Below are 18,299 nucleotides of genomic sequence, written 5' to 3'. Positions count from 1 at the left end.
ACCACTAAAATTTTTTTAAAGAAATAAAATTAATAAGCTAAGAATGGAAATATGAAGGAATCATAAAAATAATTCAAAAAAGTGTGAAAAAGAAGGAAGAGAAAAGAGATGGGGCAAATAGGAAATAACAAGGTAATAGATTTGAGTCCAACCATAATAATAATTACATTAAATGTAAATGATGTAAACACAAATTGACAGCCCAATTAAAAATTAAGATATACTTATATGCTGATTAGTGGGAACTCACTTTAACTATAAAGACAAGAGATAGGTTAAAGGTTAAAAGATAGGAAAATATACTGTGCAAGTACCAATAGAAATAAAGCTGGAATGTCTATTTTATATCAGACAATGTAGACATCATAAGAGTAGTATGTAATGTTAAAAGAGTCAGTTCGCCAAGAAGACTTAAAATACTGTTTATGTACCCACAACGGTACTTGCGAAACATTTCATACTATCAGCAAAAACTGCTAGAACTGAAAGGAGTACGACATAAATCCACAATTATATTTGGAGACTTCAACACCCTTCTCTCAATAATTGGTAAAAAAAATATAGAAAAACAGTATGTTTGTTGCTAATTTTAGTAGAAGATACACCAACTAAAAGAAAATGGCTCATCAAGGGAAGAAAGGCACATTTTAAATTTGTTTGTTGTTTTATTGTAGTTATTAATCACCTTATTTATTTTTATAAATGCTTACCTTAGATTAAAAAATTTTTTTGCAGGATGCCTGAGTGGCTCAGTGGTTGAGCATCTGCCTTTGGCTCAGGGCATAATCCCGGAGTCCAGGGATCGAGTCCCTCATCGGGCTCCCTGCATGGAGCCTGCTTCTCCCTCTGCCTATGTCTCTGCCTTTCTCTGTGTCTCTCATGAACAAATAAATAAAATCTTTTAAAAAAATGTTTTTTTCCTTGAAAAGTCATGTAAATCAAGCTTTATATTCAATCCTCCTTTCCTCTTTGACCTGCAGTTTCATTTCAGAGATAGTATTCATTTCTAATTCATTTTTCACAAGTCAGTAATTCTTAATATTTAAGATTTAAGTTTTCCAATAAATGTATAAAATCTATATGAAGAAAACTGTAAAATGCTTTTGAGAAACACAAAGTAGACTTGAACAAATGAAAAGATCTCCTGCATTCTTGGCTAAGGATTCAATATCACAAGGACAGTTCTTTCCATATAAATGTATAAAGTTAATACTCACTGTGATCAAAAATATCAAAAATATTTTTTTCTGGATTTGGAATGTTCATTTTAAAGTTAATATGGAAAAATTAGGCAAGAATAGTCAGGAAAATCTACATATGTTATGCTTTCATAAGAAATTATTATTGAACCTTACACAGGCTTTAAAAAAGAAAACACCAAAAAAGTATATTTTATATTAAATCACATATTCATCCTTTCTGGTGCTCTTCATTCCTTTGTGTGGATCCAAATTTTCATCTGGTATCATTTCCCCTTTGCTTGAAGAGCTTCCTTTAACTTTTCCTGAGTGAAGATCTGTTGGTAATGACTTCTCTTCAGTTCTTCTTATGGTTATGGATCATATTTTCCTGACTTTTTGGTTGCGAGACATTATAAATTTTACAATGTTGCTTTATGGATTTTGAAGCATTCTTTTAAGTAGGGTTTTATTTTGATATACAGTTAAATTACATGTAATCCGTTAGCTGCTTTTTGAGGCATAGTTTTAAGTTTTGTCTTGGCATGTTTAGAGTAGCTGTAGGCCAGGACTAAATTAGCCCCACAATGAAAGCAATACCCATTCTGAGTGTTCTAGTTAATGTTCTTTGTATTGCAAGAGCTTTTCACCGTTTTTGATGAAAACAAACTATTCTTATCCCTATCCCAATATGAGCACTGGGAATTGTTTTGCCTATTAGTTTCCAGCCTTGAGTATTTCCTCTCACATGTACGTGAATCAATACTCAGCCAAAGAACCAAGGAGACCTCTGTGCAGATCTCCAGAACTATCTCAGCAGAGCTCCCTTTTCTCTGGTACTCTGTTCCACCAACTCTCACTGCCTTGACTCCTCAAACTCTGATTGCTGTCTCCTCAATCCAGTGACTTTATTTGTCCAGTGACAACCAGACTTTATTTGCATTCTACCTGCAGGCAGTAAACTGTCTATAGGCAGTGAACTGATGGCAATTATTGAGCTCAACTTGTTTGTTTCCTTTCTCTCAAGGATCACACACAGTCCTATACTTCCTATTATCCAATATCTAAAAACAGTTGCCTTTTTTTTTTTTTTCTGTTTTAGTTATTTTTTTCACCTAGTTGTTTAAGTGAGAGAATAATCTGGACCCTGTTACTCCATCTTGGTCAGATATAGAGACTGATTTTATTATTAGGCCTTTTGATTCTCTTATGGGTCATGCAGGGGTTGTGACACTCAGCACAGGTAAAACCCTTCAGAATTGAGAAAGCCAAATTTGTGCTAAGCCATGAGTACCAGCAAGGCAACATTTTCATTGTAGGGACAGGATGTTGGGCAAAGCACATATGATTCCCAAATGTCCCTGACAATGCCTCGACCTCCAGTTTTCTACTGTTCTTAAAAGTTCATTCTCTGACCGATTTAACACCACTTAAAAGAGTGGTTCTGTTTGTTTAAAGAACTACAAGTCCACTTCTCTAAACATCTGAAAGCAAAGATCTGTGGGTGTTAAACTTTCTATATTCTCATGTGTCTGAAAAATCTTTATTTTGTCATAAGTCTTAAGTGATATTTTGACATAAGTCTTAAGTGATATTTTGACTAGCCAAAGGTTTGTAGGTTCAAAGTTTTTTTGTTATTATTTTTACTCAGTACCTTGTAAGTATTTTTCTGGATTTTGTTTTTTCCTACTACTAATAGTACTGATAAGAAATATAATGACAATATTTTCTCATTTCTTACAGTGTTCAGTATTTGCCTGGAAGCTTGACAGTATACTTTACTTTATACAAGTTTCACCATGAATTTAGATATGAATTTTTTAAACTTAATTTTGATCAGCATTTGATAAATATTTTAAATAAGTACACGTGGGTCTTTTAAAAAGAGTTCTGCCAAATTTATTTTAAGATATTGCCCACCTACCATTCTCTCTCCTTTTCCCTCCTGAAACTATGTAATCTAATGTCATTTTTTATGTATTATATTTTTCTTGTATCTTGGTGCTGAGAGCTTTCCTCAGTTCCATCTCCCCACTCATTAATTTACTTTTCATCTGTATTTTGTCTGCTATTTATCCCGTTTTCTGAGTTTTTAAAATATAAAATACGGTTTTTATTTCTAAGATGTCTGGTTATTTTTCTTAACTACTAAGTATAGTGTGTGTTTCATCACCTGTTTTTGTTTGTTGATTTCCTTTTTCATCTCTTTGAAAATATTAAGTGTATTCATTTAATATTTCTAACCCAGATTTCTGTATTCTGTCAAGCATTTACTGGCCAATTTCTCCCTTGGACTGTGTGGGGATAATCCCACCAACTTCATAGAGTTGTATGAAATCAGATAGTATTAAAAATTCAGAGAACACCGGTAGCACAAATAATAAGCCTACTTTTTTTTTTTTTTATCACTTTTCTCATCATTTGACTATATTCTGTTCTTTGATTCTCATTGATAGTCCCATCCTTACCCCTTCTATTTTGCACCATCTATTACTTTAAGAAGAAATTAAACGTGTACATGTCATTCATTCCTTCTCCTAATTGTTTTCTTCTTCCATTTTTTTATCTCCCCTAATTGGAAATTCTATAATATCCCTCAAGATTGGAAAATGTCTCTTGGCATACTTCCTGGTTGACTAGTAGCAGTTTTTCTTATATTCTACCTTTATTTTAGGGAAGCCTAAATCTACTTCCTGTGTTGATAAATTGGCTCACCACACCTAGTTGCTGAAGTGATTACTCTTCATTGCTTTTCTCAATTACGTAATTATCTTTATTAAATTAATGCATTTAAATGCTAGCACATTGTGCCATGCACATAGTAAGTTCTTAGTAAAGTTAGTTATCATTATTTTAACTTCTTTATCTTTTTGAAAAGAGAATGATAATTAAAATTTTTTTCCTAAAGATTTTATTTATTCACGAGAGACACAGAGAAAGAGCGTGGCAGAGACACAGGCAGAGGGAGAAGCAGGCTCCACGCAGGGAGCCCAATGTGGGACTCCATCCTGGGTCTCCTGGATCACACCCCAGGCTGAAGGCAGTGCTAAACCGCTGAGCCACGAGGGCTGCCCAAGAATGATAATTAAAATTCATGATATTCTTTAAATATCTTATTATACTAAAATAGCAAAATGAAAATTGATTTGAGAGTTTCTCTTTTTAACATTTAAGGGAGATGAAAGGAAACCTTTTTTTTACAGATTTTTAAGGATTGTAAAAATAAGATTGTTCTCAAAGGCTGTAACATTGACTGCATAAAATCAAATCCCTTCTGATCCTGTGGCTGCTTCTTGTATTTGGTAAATGTAATCTTGTCATCTATGCTAAGAAATTATTCTAAAACACAAGAAGTTTTGAGCATAAAGATCAAATGCCTTTCGGTTTTTCCCCAAAATACCTTTCTATTTATACATGTTTAAAAACTAGAAATATCTTGTGAATTTACTCTGATGATACCTAAAGACTCAAACAAAAGGGAACATGCTTGTTATGATGTAAAGAGAAAAATGTAGGATAATAAACTGTATAGGTTGTTAACTCAAATACTGGAATAATGCACAGAAAAAAGACTGAAAGGAAATTCACATAATATTAACTGTGATTGGTTTAGAGTGATCTTTTTCTGCTTACTTTCCTGATAATTTTTTCCTATAATTTTCTACAATGACTGAATTGTTTGAAAAATCAAGGAAATAGGGCAAAAAAAAAAAATCAATGGTCTAGTATTAGCTGCATGACTTAACTTACAAGTTGTTCAAATCAATTGAGATAGAGTATGTGAAAGCATGTTGTCAACTATAAACTGAAGTAGTAAGCTAAATTATTGTTATTATCAATAACTGAAGGATAATATAATTAATCTTTTGAACTCTTTGCATGGAGAGCTCTCTTTTCAGTCAATTTCATCTAATTTATTTTTGTCAATACAAATGGGGTTCCAGAACACTTGGAAAACCTCCCTGAGGATAATAAACTATATTATCTTTTTTGTTATTGCTTTGAACTTTACTTTGATGATAACAAACAAAACCCTTTAAGCTGGTTTTACCTCCTATTCTTATACCCAAGGTAGCAGCAGTATCTCCCTTAAAAAAAAGTGGGGGGAGAAGAAAAAATAAAACTATTCAGATTTAAAATCTGTAACTTTCTCTAAAAGGTGAGTTTATAGTTAAAGTATGGGCAAAGAAAATACCAAATTTACAGGAACAAATATATACTTATTAAGTAACACATTAACTGCAAGTAATTTCATATGTAGATTATATGTAATTTGAATGCAATTTTCTAAATTTTTTTAATGTGGGTAGTTTCAAAAGTCCTTTGGTGTTTAATAACATGCTATTATTAAGACAGTTGTTTAAGTGCAGATGTTTTGTTTAGTGCCTGATGCTTTCAAGATACTGCCTATGAGAATGTTATAACTTATAGTTGAACTATTTTGGGGCTCTTGACTTCCTTCCTTCTTGGTACCAGTTATGTGTCTGATGCTTTGGTAGACAGTGGAGGGCCAGCTATGAACAGGCCAGATATAGATCCATCCTTGGGTTATAGAATCTTGTCACACAAATATTTGAGTGTCTGGTTTGTACCCAGCCCTATCCTGAGAATTTTAGGGTTCCCAAAGAAAACTGTACCCCTGCTGAAGAGCTTTTGAGTTCTTACCCTCTTGCATGGTATTTTCCTGACTGCTACATAATAGTTTATTTTTACTTTACCTGACTTCTAAAACAGAAGAATTGAGAATAACCAGAGTCAGTCAGCTTTTCATCTAAGACTAGGTACCCAGCTAAACTGAGGAGAATCCAGGTGTGAGAAAATTGATTTAAAATAAAAGATACTAATTCTGCCATAGAGTTTTAGAATTATGATGTATTCAGTCATATCATTTTTGAATAAGTTAATGCTGTTTTGCTATATTTTCTTATGGTCATTTCAGATATGCAGACATGGGATATATAAATTCTGACTAGCTAATGAGCAGCATAAATGAATGACAGTAGAGACTATTAACTTGTATATATTTAATGTCTTCTGAAAGGAAAGCACATTTATTTGAAAAAATAATTTATAGGGCTTATAGTATAGGATTTCCAAAATCTCACAGTGGAAAAGTAAATGTTATTTATTTAATAAAAATTTTATAACATCTTGCAATTAATATTCATTTAGTTTTATGAAAGTTTAGAAGTTTACCATAAGAGGACACTTCTGTGGACATTCTGATATAAATAAAACAATTCTAAAACAGGTTTATTAATCATACAACTATTTCAGAAGTCATGTTAGAATGTGATTTTAGAATATAATTCTAATTCATTTTTTATGGGTTAAGGATGTGAGAGAAATGTCATGTAACACTACATTATTTGGAGTAGAGAGGGCTTGCTTATAGGGAAGTGAAAAACTCCATTTTGTGTTTGTTAAACCCCTAGCTTTCTGCCATGCCAACCCTGACTTTTAGTCACCACCCTACCTATATGTGTTTCACTGATCCTTTTCCTGTTCTGTAGAGAATTTTGTTCAAATAGTATTCTTGGAGAAAGCCATACCACTGTCTACCTCTGGCCCAATGCAAAATCAATCTAACCTACTCCAACTGGGTTTTTATTGCTGCTTCACAATCTTGTTATTGATCTCCCATTTATTCCCCAGCACACTTCCCTCAGCAGGTGCTTCAGATCCTTCTGCTCACACATCTAATTCACTACTTACCCTTTCCATTCTCACCAGATAATATCCATCCTACTGTACTGTGAAATTTACAGATAGCTAGTGCTTTTTCATTTTTCCTGGTCTCTACCTTAAACAGCAAATTTTTATTGTGTATCAACCATGTGGCAGGCTCCTCTGCTTATTGCTGGCATATAGTACATGCTCAATAAATGTTAAAATGCATGTATTGTGTTGATGAAAAGATAGGTTTAGAGGCTGAAATACTTTAGGTAGAGGAGAAGGAGAAAGGAAGTACACATTAGATACTATGGCCTTGGATGTTCTTTCTTAGTAAAGAAAGATGGTTTCCTATCTCAAAGAGAGAGGTGTTTTTTATTTCCAGAGCTAGACTCTTCATACCATTCCTTTCTTCTTCCTTTTGAAGGTGATCTGACTCTCTCAAAGGAGGACAACTTCACTATATCGAAACACACCCCCCTGAAACCCATCATCATCAACTAAAACATTGACCCTACTGACTATAACCATCCCATTTTCATACTTCCCTTTTGCTTAAATGCTCTGCAGTTACTACAGTATACTCATTTCCTTGTTACCTATATTGTCCTCTTGCATTCATTTGTTCTGTTTTCTTATTCCCATCTACACCAACTAAAATCTCACCTATTTATTTTTAAATTGCACCTATTTTTTAAGACTCACTAAGCCTTCTTTGGCCCCTGTAACTGGAACCTTTCTTGAGGGGGGCCTGCAATGTCTGTGCTGCTCCTATGGCATATATCTTAACCTGCCTTCTACTTCTATGCAATGCCGTGGGTTTCATGTCGTTAACATAGACAGGGTTCAGTAGATATTGGTTGAATGAGTGTTGATAAATTGAATATCTTAAATGGGGATGACAAAAGAAAAAAATGGTTAATATTTTTATAAAATAAACTTTTGCTTTAATCACTCTAATAAATCATTTTAAATGCTATTTCTATCCATGTCTTGGCACTCCAACAAATGAAATTGTCAGCGATTTGGCTAGTTTTAGTTTTTAGCTAGCAGGATGTTATTGGAAATAATGATGTTGGTATAGCCTTATTCCTTGCCTTTATTGTGGGAGGAAACTAATGCCTTATATGTATTACTAAAGTCTAGATTTCTCCAATGAAACTTAAAGGGATTTGAGAGTCACCTGGAAAGACTGGCTTCTGAACCAATTTCAAGGTGGATTTTTAAGACTACAAATGGGAATTTCTGGTTTGCTTTCAAATGGTTCTGATATTCTTCATTTTGTTATGTTTTACAGCTGGTACTGGTTATCACTGCACTTTATTAAATGGCATCCCCATTTCAATTGAGAGTTGAAGAGGTTCTTGGATAAAGAACTTTAAAAATCAGGTACAATAATAACGTCATAGATGATTCTTGGAATTTGCTAAAATGAAATGCTGCATCTAAGTGCAATATAAGTACAACATCTTAGCCATATAAGATCATTATCATAAAGTAATCATCATGATTAAAAAAACTCTAATTGAATCATTATTCTTTCCAAAAGATTTGAATTCTAAGAATACATCTCAGAAGCTCTCAAATTTAATATGGAGCAGGAAATATTGCAATGAGTCCTCAAGAGTGAGAAATATAAAAAACAGTTGTGCTGTTCTTTCATTGTGTTTTTTAAATTTCATTATTCATAACTGTATAGTACTTATGCATGGTGAAGAATGTAGTCATAGGAGAATGTATCTGTCAGCATATTAGTATATAAAAAAGAATAAAAGTAAAAATGAAATAAGCATGCTCAGTAGGTTCTCATATTTCATATTTGAAACTTTAGCTATATATTCCTTTTGAAACAAATATAAAAAAACAAATAACATTTTTAAAGCATGTATGTCATGACTAAGTAAAAGAAACTTTTATGTAGATAGATAAAGCTAGCTCTGTGATTTCTTATTTTGACTGCTTGGACAATACCAACAGCAAGATAATGGCCCAAATATGCATATCAATTTGTAGCTATAGCTACAAGGACACAAACGATATTTTAATATTCAATTAGAAATATTACATATATAAAATTCATAGAAATCTAACACTAAATTTTGTGGTGGTTAAGATTTTCAGTAAAGTCTATGGTCAGTATAAAATTTCAGAATTTCAGGTGTGCCTGGGTGGCTCAGTGGATGAGTGTCTGCCTTTGGCTCAAGTTGTGATCCCAGGGTTCTATGATTGAGTCCTGCATCAGGGCTCCCCATAGGGAGCCTGCTTCTCTCTCTGCCTGTGTCTCTGCTTCTCTCTGTGTGTCTCTCATGAATAAATAAATAAAATCTAAAAATTAATAAAATAAAATTTTAAAATAATGTTCAGAGTTTGAAAGTACGATAGATATCACAAAGGAGAAAGAAAAGAAATTGTAAACAACCCAATAAAATGTTTGAAGGATCTACTGAGCTTGATTCTTTGTCCATCAGATTAAAAAATGAAGTGCCTAATCTTACATATTTATAGGTTATATTTTAAGATGCTTTAATTTAGTCATTCCATTTTTCAGTCTTCTCATATCTTGACATTCTGAATCCCATTTGACCTAAGTAAGCTATTTCAGCAGGGAGCATAGACTATGCTCCAGTAATAAACATTAGGGGCTTGAAACAAGTTTGTTTCTTGCTCCTGTTACAGGTACATCAGTAGTTGGCTGGGGTCTTTGCTGTACATTATTCTCATTTAGAGAGCCTGGCTGAGGAAGGGGGTCTACCTGCATTCTTTCACAATTATTGGAAGGAAAAAATAAAATGGAAAATCGCACAAAATATTAAAGCTTCTCCCTAAACGTGATATTTAGTGCACTAATGAGTTCCACATCCACCTAGAAAAGATTGGAGATGGCAACTCTTTTAACTCATTCTCTCTTCAAGCCAGATTTGAGTGTTGCTTTGTTTTCTAGTGCAGAACTAGAGGGATATCCATGGATGATAACTTTCTTCAAGGACGAAATATAAGAGAATGTTATATGGAGCAATAGGGTAAACTGTTTTCTTCTCTCATTTGTTTATGGATTCATGGTCTTCTTTTGCCCCCAAGGAGACTATAATTTGGTGGGAAACATAGGTCTAGGCTCCATGAAACAACTGAAGAATGAGGCAGACTATCATATCATTCCAGTGAATGGTGATAGGCCAAATAATAAAATCAAAAAGGTAGATGAAATTAAGTGAAAGATCAGTGTTGAGTAACTTAAGAAAATTTCCTTGAAGAAAGTATACCATTAGATGGACACAAAGTATTAGGTTTAGGTTGACAGAAAGAAGGAAAGCATGTACTTCTAATAAGAGACACAGCAACTAAGAAGTCAGAAATGGGAATTAGCAAGGAAAAATCAGGGATGAAATTTGCTCAACTCCCTAAAGGGTGAAATTAAAAGTTGAAGTGACACATTAGGGTTAGTTTTCTGTGAACTTGAACACCAGGCTAAAACAACACCAGGCTAAAACAACACCAGGCTAAAACATTTATATTTGACCTGATGGAAAATAGTAAGAAACTATGGATTCAACCAAAGCCAGAATAAAAGAGTGTTTTAAGTTATAGGAGTTTTAGGACGGCTGGGTGGCTCAGTGGTTGACCATCTGCCTTGGGCTCAGGGCGTGATCCCAGAGGAGTCCTGGGATCGAGTCCCACATCTGGCTCCCAGTGAGGAGCCTGATTCTCTCTCTGCCTATGTCTCTGTCTCTCTCTGTGTCTCTCATGAATAAATAAAATCTTTAAAAAATAAATAAATAAAAGTTCTTTTAAAAAAATTTATAGGAGTTTTAAGGATACATCTGAAGAAGAAATTCCTAAGAAGTTAATATTTTGTTACAAAAAATTTTTTGAGAAAGCTGAAGACAGGGTTCCTTTTAGACCTCAAGGAGTTTGAATCTGGTTGGGGAGATAGACTGTGCCTTTGAGATTAAAGTAGTCTTTGGTTAAAGTATAAATTTGGTCACTGATGCTTTTCCTAGAAATAGTTAAGAAAAATAAACTTTAATTCAATTATCCAAAAAAGTTTTGATTCTTCTGCCTGGAGATAAGAGGTTGATTTAGTTTATGTTACAATGATTAAGAAACCCACACATATACCATAGAAGGTAAATATGTACATATGCCACCTAATAAGAGAGCTTATGGTGTTTTTAAATCATGAAAAAATAAAAATTCATTTTGTCCTAGTAATTAAAACATGGACCATGGTTTCACAGGAAAAGCATGGATCATGAATCCAAGGTCTGCAAATTGATAAAGAAGTAGAGAAGGTTAAACTACTCTGTCTTCTAAGCCTCAATTTACCCAACAATAAAATGGCAATAATGGGGCACCTAGCTGGCTCAGTTGGTAAAGCATGCAACTCTTGAACTTGGGTTGTAAATTTAAACCCCAAGTTTGGGTAGAGTTCACTTAAAACATTTTTTTTAATAAATAAAATGGCAATAATAATTGTATCTACCTCAGAGCTGTCATTAAATGATGAACCATATATAAAGTACCTAGCATATAATTGGTATGGCAACAGTAACGGCAATGATTGTATATAAGTAATTACTAAATATTATTGAATTGAGTTAAATTTAAGGAAAATTTCCTGTCTTCATATATTTATAAAAATTACAAAATTAGGGCAGCCCGGGTGGCTCAGTGGTTTAGCGCTGCCTTCAGCTCAGGGCATTATCATGGAGCCCTGGGATCGAGTCCTGCATTGAGCTCCCTTCATGGAGCCTGCTTCTCTTCTGCCTGTGTCTCTGCCTCTTTCTCTGTGTCTCTCATGAATAAATAAATAAAATCTTTTTAAAAATCACAAAATTAATAAATCCTAATTTATTAATGATTTATGAACTAAAATTTACTTCATAATATTATTTTTATTCTAAAAATAAGTAAAAATAATAAGTAAAATAAATTTTAGGTCAGAGAATACAATGTTATATTTCTAATGTGTTTGTGATCCTTGATGGATTTGTTTCAGTTAGCAGATGTCTCTCTTCCTACCCCCAAGGCAGAAACTTTTATCAGTGACTATTCCCCAACTGTGGTGAGGAGTGTACTCCTATTTTTCAGATGAAGCTATACAAAATAAGTAGCATTCAGGAAGTTTGTTGAAAAACCAGTACTTTAAGTCATGGCATTTGGTTTACATCACTGTGTTGACTTTGTTGTCCCTCAGTAGTTTTAGAGTACCTTGCTTTTTAGAGGAAAAGTTGTGGTTATGAGTGTGTCAGATCTTCACACTATCCCAAGGACCACATTTGGCCAATCTAAGGTCCCTAAGGATTTAATCCTTTAGGATTTAATCCTAAAATTGTACTCCTGGTTCTTCCCATATCTGTACTATACATTGAGTATAAGAGATCTGAGAGTATGGTAATAAATAAAATGAAAATGAAGAATTAAAATAGAAATTCATATTTGATAGCCTTAAGTAGTAGTCATGAAATTTTAATTTGAAATTGTCTTATTAAATTTTAATTTGAAAATGTCCTGTATAGAGGCTTTTGGAGCTTTTGGCTTAATGGAGTATTAAGGTCTGATACTTCCTCCAACTGGGTGGATCAGTGTAGTGAGATACTAGTGTTCTTAGTCTATACAGTTATGAAGAAATGAACAATGGTAATCTTTCTCCTGAAGTATTTATTTTGGTGGCTCCTCAAGAGATAGTCCAGAGTTTCTGCTTTACTGGAGAATCATCTACCTCATTACCACTTTGGCATCACTGATCACATATCTTAAAATGGATTGTGTGTGTGTGTGTGTGTGTGTGTAGAAAAAAAATCACTCAAGATGGCAAAGTAAATTCTTTGTTACTTAGTTAGACTAGGTAAGTATTTCAGCCTATATGCGAAGGGAGTTTTGCACAAATGCATTTGACAAAACACTGAGGAAAATAGACTTTTGTTACTAGACATGAGTGTCTATGCCATACAAACAAACAAACACACACATCTAACCCCTCCTAAAAAAAATAAATAAATAAAGATAAAAGGAAAGGGGGAAAACACCACAGCTTAAATGATAGGTTTTGTAAATGCTCTGCTGTTTTACAATTTTACAATTGAAATCACAGTTTCCTTTTTCTTCTTTCTACTTTTATACACACAGCCTAGAAGATGGACTTTTGGCAACCCATAATAGACTGCTCCTTTCCCAGGTATCTCCTGCTTGTTTCCTTTATCTGTGAATAGGAAATGGCTTAAAGGCACCTGTGTGATGAAGGTCCCAGGGGCAGCTGCCTGACTAGTGAATGCCTGATTATGTGTTAACATGCTTTGTCAGATATTGGCAGAATCTGTTCTCTTCTTTTGCCTTTTCAGCAAGGGTACCATTGACAGCCTGGCTACCCATTTATAGAAATGTTGTCCATCAAACTGTGAGGAAGGACAATAGTGTTTTTCTGTGGCCAGTGACTGTGGGAAACTTTTCTTTGGCTATTCAGGCAATTTTTGTAGCTTGCTCTGAAGAGGAGAGACTGATGAGTGCAAAAAGTACAATTAAGCAAAGCCAGACTTCAATTGAAGGCTCTAGTGTAGTCTGCTGTTCTCATTTTTTTTTTTATTTAGGGAGGGGGAAACCCTATGGGTTTTCACGTTGCTGTGTGGCATTCAGCAGGGGGCTATTACAATCCTAAATTTTTTTTCTAGACCACCTAATTCTAAGTTAAAATTAAATGTAATGAGAGCCACTTGGAGTTCTGAATATTTTAAAGCATAATTCCCACAGAAGGGATTCGACCTAAACTGCAGTGAGCATCAGTTGGCTAATTATAGCTGCATTTTATATTACAGCAGGTGTCAGATGCAGTCATCTCAATAAAGTCCACATAATACTCTGGGAAATAACAAAGACTTTTCTTTGAATGTGGGTACTAATTTCTGCTAGGTGTCATATGAGCCTTGATACTTCTTATTGGCATTAACAAGAGCACTGCAGCACTCAGAAATGCTTTTTGCTTGGGATGAATTGATACTGTAAAGCACTTACCAGTCAGACTTGGCAGATGTCAGTAGTTAATACTAATGTTGCAGAGGTCGGAATATAATGCAAAGAGTCTTATGTAAATACTCTTAGATGATGGGCTGGTTTTGAGAAGGCGCCTGAGCACTGCACCAACTCACTTAATGAAAGTTAAATAGATAGCAGTGGGATATCTGCTTTTAGTTTGGCTCCTGCTTTATTGCAAGTCCTTCAGAAGTGAAGGGCAGATGGTAAGGCAGTAAACTAGGTGAACAAAATACACTGGACTTGGATAAGGACTTTTTATGTTCGCAGTACTTTTCTTGAACTTGTGTGGGTGATTCAAATTACTAAAGTGACAGGGCAGAGGCATGCCTGAAGATAAGGGCTCCTGTGCATATCCCATCGATAAAAAATAAATTAAAGTTAGAAACTATGTCTGCAGCTAAAATACAATTAGGCAATGGACTAGGCAAAAGGGATGCCACTTTAAAATCATGGTAGTTGTTCTGCACTGCTCCATTCTTTTAGAAGTTTTACAGTTTGTCAAACCTATTGTAGTCATGTTGGATCATAGCAAATGGGATAAAAATGGAAGACCTATTAAAATCTTGTTATAAAATACCAAAAAAGATAAGACACAAAGGCAGTTGTCCTTAATTATATCCCCCAAATCAGCTTTGGGGTCTCATCTTGGTAGGTTACAGTTTATGTACATCTCACAGCAAATTCTGTAGGGTGCTATCAGCAATAAGGCAGAACTTTAGGAGTTTAATATTCATTTAACATTGATTCAAACAATGAATGAATACTGGCAGGAGCGCAGCCCTATTAAGCCCAGCAGTAAAATCCAAGATAAGAACGAGAACACATTGTCCCCAGAGTGCTGACCATTAGTTCACAAAAGCAGTGTCCCCCATAGCTGTTTGAAGAGCTTTCTTTCTTTCTTTCTTTCTTTCTTTCTTTCGAGAGTAGGGGAAGGGACAGAGGGAGAGAGAAGGAGAGAATCTTAAGTAGGTTCCATGCCCAGCATGTAACCCAACGCAGGGCTTGATCTCACAACCTTGAGATCATGATCTGAGCCAAAATCAAGAGTTGGACACTTAACCGACTGAGCCACGGAGGCACTCTGTTTTGAAGATTTCCGTTAATTCTTGTTCAGATCATATATGATCATGGATTTTGGTAATTCCAGGACAAAACTGTGAAATAGTATGAAAAGTTGCAGATAAATCACTACAAAGGAGAACAAGTAATCTGCTAATGGCAGTTGTTTCCTTACAGTCTTCAATAATGTTCAAGTGTTTTAAATATTTAAACCTCAATTGTGAATAATTTTATTTTTTCTTACATAAATGTAGTATTTATTATAGAAAATTTAGAAATCACAGATAAGATTCAGTAAAGAAAATCCATCTACTACAGTGACTCAGATAACTTAGTATTTTGGCTTCTATCATGTTTACTCTTCATCCTGCATTTATATACACATATAAAATGTTTTAAATAGGGATCCCTGGGTGGCGCAGCGGTTTGGCGCCTGCCTTTGGCCCAGGGCGTGATACTGGAGACCCGGGATCGAATCCCATATCAGGCTCCCGGTGCATGGAGCCTGCTTCTCCCTCCGCCTGTGTCTCTGCCTCTCTCTCTCTCTGTGACTATCAAAAATAAATAAAAATTAAAAAAAAAAATAAATAAAATGTTTTAAATAATGGAATTTTAAATAATGGGATTTAAATATTTTATAATTATCTTTTAAAACAAACCTTATGATATACTAAGATAATAAGAGTATTATTTATTTATAAGAATAAATAAGAATATTTATTTATTTATTTTTAAATATTTTATTTATGCATGAGAGAAACAGAGAGAGAGAGAGAGAGAGGCAGAGACACAGGCAGAGGGAGAAGCAGGCTCCATGCAGGGAGCCAGACGTGGGACTCGAACCTGGGTTTCCAGGATCACACCCTGGGCTGAAGGCAGTGCTAAACTGCTGAGCCACCCGGGCTGCCCTACTAAGAATATTTATATTATTTAAAGTTTAAGGGGATCCCTGGGTGGTGCAGCGGTTTGGAACCTGCCTTTGGCCCAGGGCGCGATCGTGGAGACCCGGAATCGAATCCCACATCGGGCTCCCGGTGCATGGAGCCTACTTCTCCCTCTGCCTATGTCTCTGCCTCTCTCTCTCTCTCTGTGTGACTATCATAAAAAAAAAACGTTAAAAAAATAAAAAAATAAAGTTTTTAAATTTATTTGTTTATTAGAGAAAGAGAGAGAGGGAGCACAGAGGGAGAGGGATAGGGAGAAGCAGACTCCCCTTTGAGCAAAAAGCCTGATGTTGGGCTCAATCCCAGGACTCTGAGATCATGACCTGAGCCAAATGAAGGCAGATGGTTAGTTAACTGAGCCACCCAGGTGCCCCAAGGATATTTATATTATTGTATATTCTTTCACAACACATTTTTATTGATTATATAATATTCTAGTGCATGGATATGACGTACTTTCTTTCTAAATTTGCTATTACTGTTCATTTAGATTATTTCCTATCTTTGTTTTAAAGTCTTCTCATCTGATGTAAGTATTGTTACCCAGCTTTCTTTTCATATCCATTGCATGAAAAATGCTTCTCCATCTGCTCACTTCAATCTGTATGTGTCTTTAGGTCTGAAATGAATCTCTTGTTGGCAGCATATAGATGGGTCTTGTTTTTTTATCCATTTCATCACCCTTTGTCTTTTGATTGGAGCATTTAGTCTATTTACATTCAAAGTAATTATTGATAGGTATGTATTTATTGTCATGTTGTTAATTGTTTTATAATTGTTTTTGTAATTCTTCTCCATTCCTTTCTTCTCTTGATCTCTCATGATTAGTTATCGCTCTTTAGTGATAACTTGGATTTCTTTCTCTTTATTTTTTTGCATCTCTATTACTGGTTTTTGATTTGTGGTTGCTATTCAGTTTATATATGACACCTGAATATAGCAGTCAGTATTAGGTTGATGATCACTTAAGCTTGGACCCGTTCTTTACTCTTTTCATTTTTGAGTCCCTTAGCTGATTTTTACAAATATACTTATTTTTACTGCTTTTGTGCTTCCTCTTTTCCCTTACAGTCTTTCCTTCCCATTCAAAGAATCCCATTTAATGTTTCTTGTAGGGTTGGTTTAGTGGTCATGAATTCCTTTCACTGTTGTTTGTCTTAGAAACTTTTCATTTCTCCTTCTTTTCTGAATTATAGCCTTGCTAGCTAGAGTGTTCTTGGCTACAGATTTTTTCCTTTTCTGAACTTTGAATATATCATGCTACTTTCTTTTAGCTTGCAAAGTTTCTGTTGAAAAATCAGCTGATAGCCATATGGGGTTTTTCTTCCATGTAACTGCTTTTGCTGCTTTTAAAATTTTATCTTTATCACTACTTTTTGTCATCTAAATTACAATGTGTTGTGGTGTGGACCTTCTTGGGTTGATTTTTGGGAGGGACTTCTGTATTTCCTGGATCTAGATTTCTGTTTCTTTCCCCGGAATAGGGAATAGTTTTCAGCTATTATTTCTTTAAATAAATTTTCTGCCCCCTTTTTTTCTCTTTTCCTTCTGGGATCCCTATACTGTGAATATTATTACTCTTTGTTCTCATCTTCTATAATTTTCTTTTCTCTCAGCTGCTCAGCTTGATAATTTTGCATTACTCTGTCCTCGAGGTCACTGATTTGTTCTGCTGCTGCTTCTGGCCTACTCTATTTCATCTAGCATGTTTTTAATTTTTATGTTCTTCATCTCTGGTTCTTTTTTTATCTCATTATTAAGAGTTTCACTGATATACTCCACTCTTTTCTCAAGTCCAGTGAGATCTTTATGATCATTATTTTAAATTCCCTATCTGTTGTATTGCTTATCTCCATCTTGCTTAGGTCTCTTGCTATGATTTTTGTCCTGTTCTTTCATTTTGGACATATTCCTCTGTCTCCTTAGTTTGTCCAATTCTTTGGGACTGTTTCTGTGTTAGGAAAGGTAGCTACAACTCCTGTACTTGAAAGTAATAGCTTTATGAAGAAGAGGTCCTATAGTGCCCAGCCATGCAGTGTTCCCTGTTCATCAGAACCTGGCACTTTAGGGATGTCTCCTATGTGTGAATGTGCATGCCCTGCTGTTTTAGCTGAGCTACTTTTTCCTTCAGTCCAGTTGTCTACAGTAGCTCTGTTTGCCTATTATGGACAATGTTTGGTTCCTATGGTGTTAGTGAGCCAGTCTAGGGATGCCTTGGGCTTGAGTTGAGTCAGACCAGATGTTTGCCAGAGATGCAGTAGCACCAAACTGCAGGGTGCTTTCCCTGTGTTATCCCCTGAGAAGCTTTCATTAGTTGGCAGAGCTTGCAGTCCTAACAGTTGTCTACTTCCAGCCTACTGCTGGGGCCTCCATCTGACTGGTGTGTGGGTTATCTTTCCTTCTTTCTGGGGCAGGAGTC

General features: G+C 34.9%; 1 pseudogene; it reads left to right on the top strand.

Annotated features, from left to right (window-relative positions):
• Positions 1-18,299, top strand: part of LOC121492439 — a 155,609-nt pseudogene that overhangs the window by 5,720 nt on the left and 131,590 nt on the right.

Source organism: Vulpes lagopus, chromosome 6 (genome assembly GCF_018345385.1).
Source record: "Vulpes lagopus strain Blue_001 chromosome 6, ASM1834538v1, whole genome shotgun sequence".
Taxonomy (NCBI): Eukaryota; Metazoa; Chordata; class Mammalia; order Carnivora; family Canidae; genus Vulpes; species Vulpes lagopus.
The sequence above is the reverse complement of the archived record's forward strand: the minus strand, read 5'-3'. Positions and strand labels throughout refer to the sequence as shown.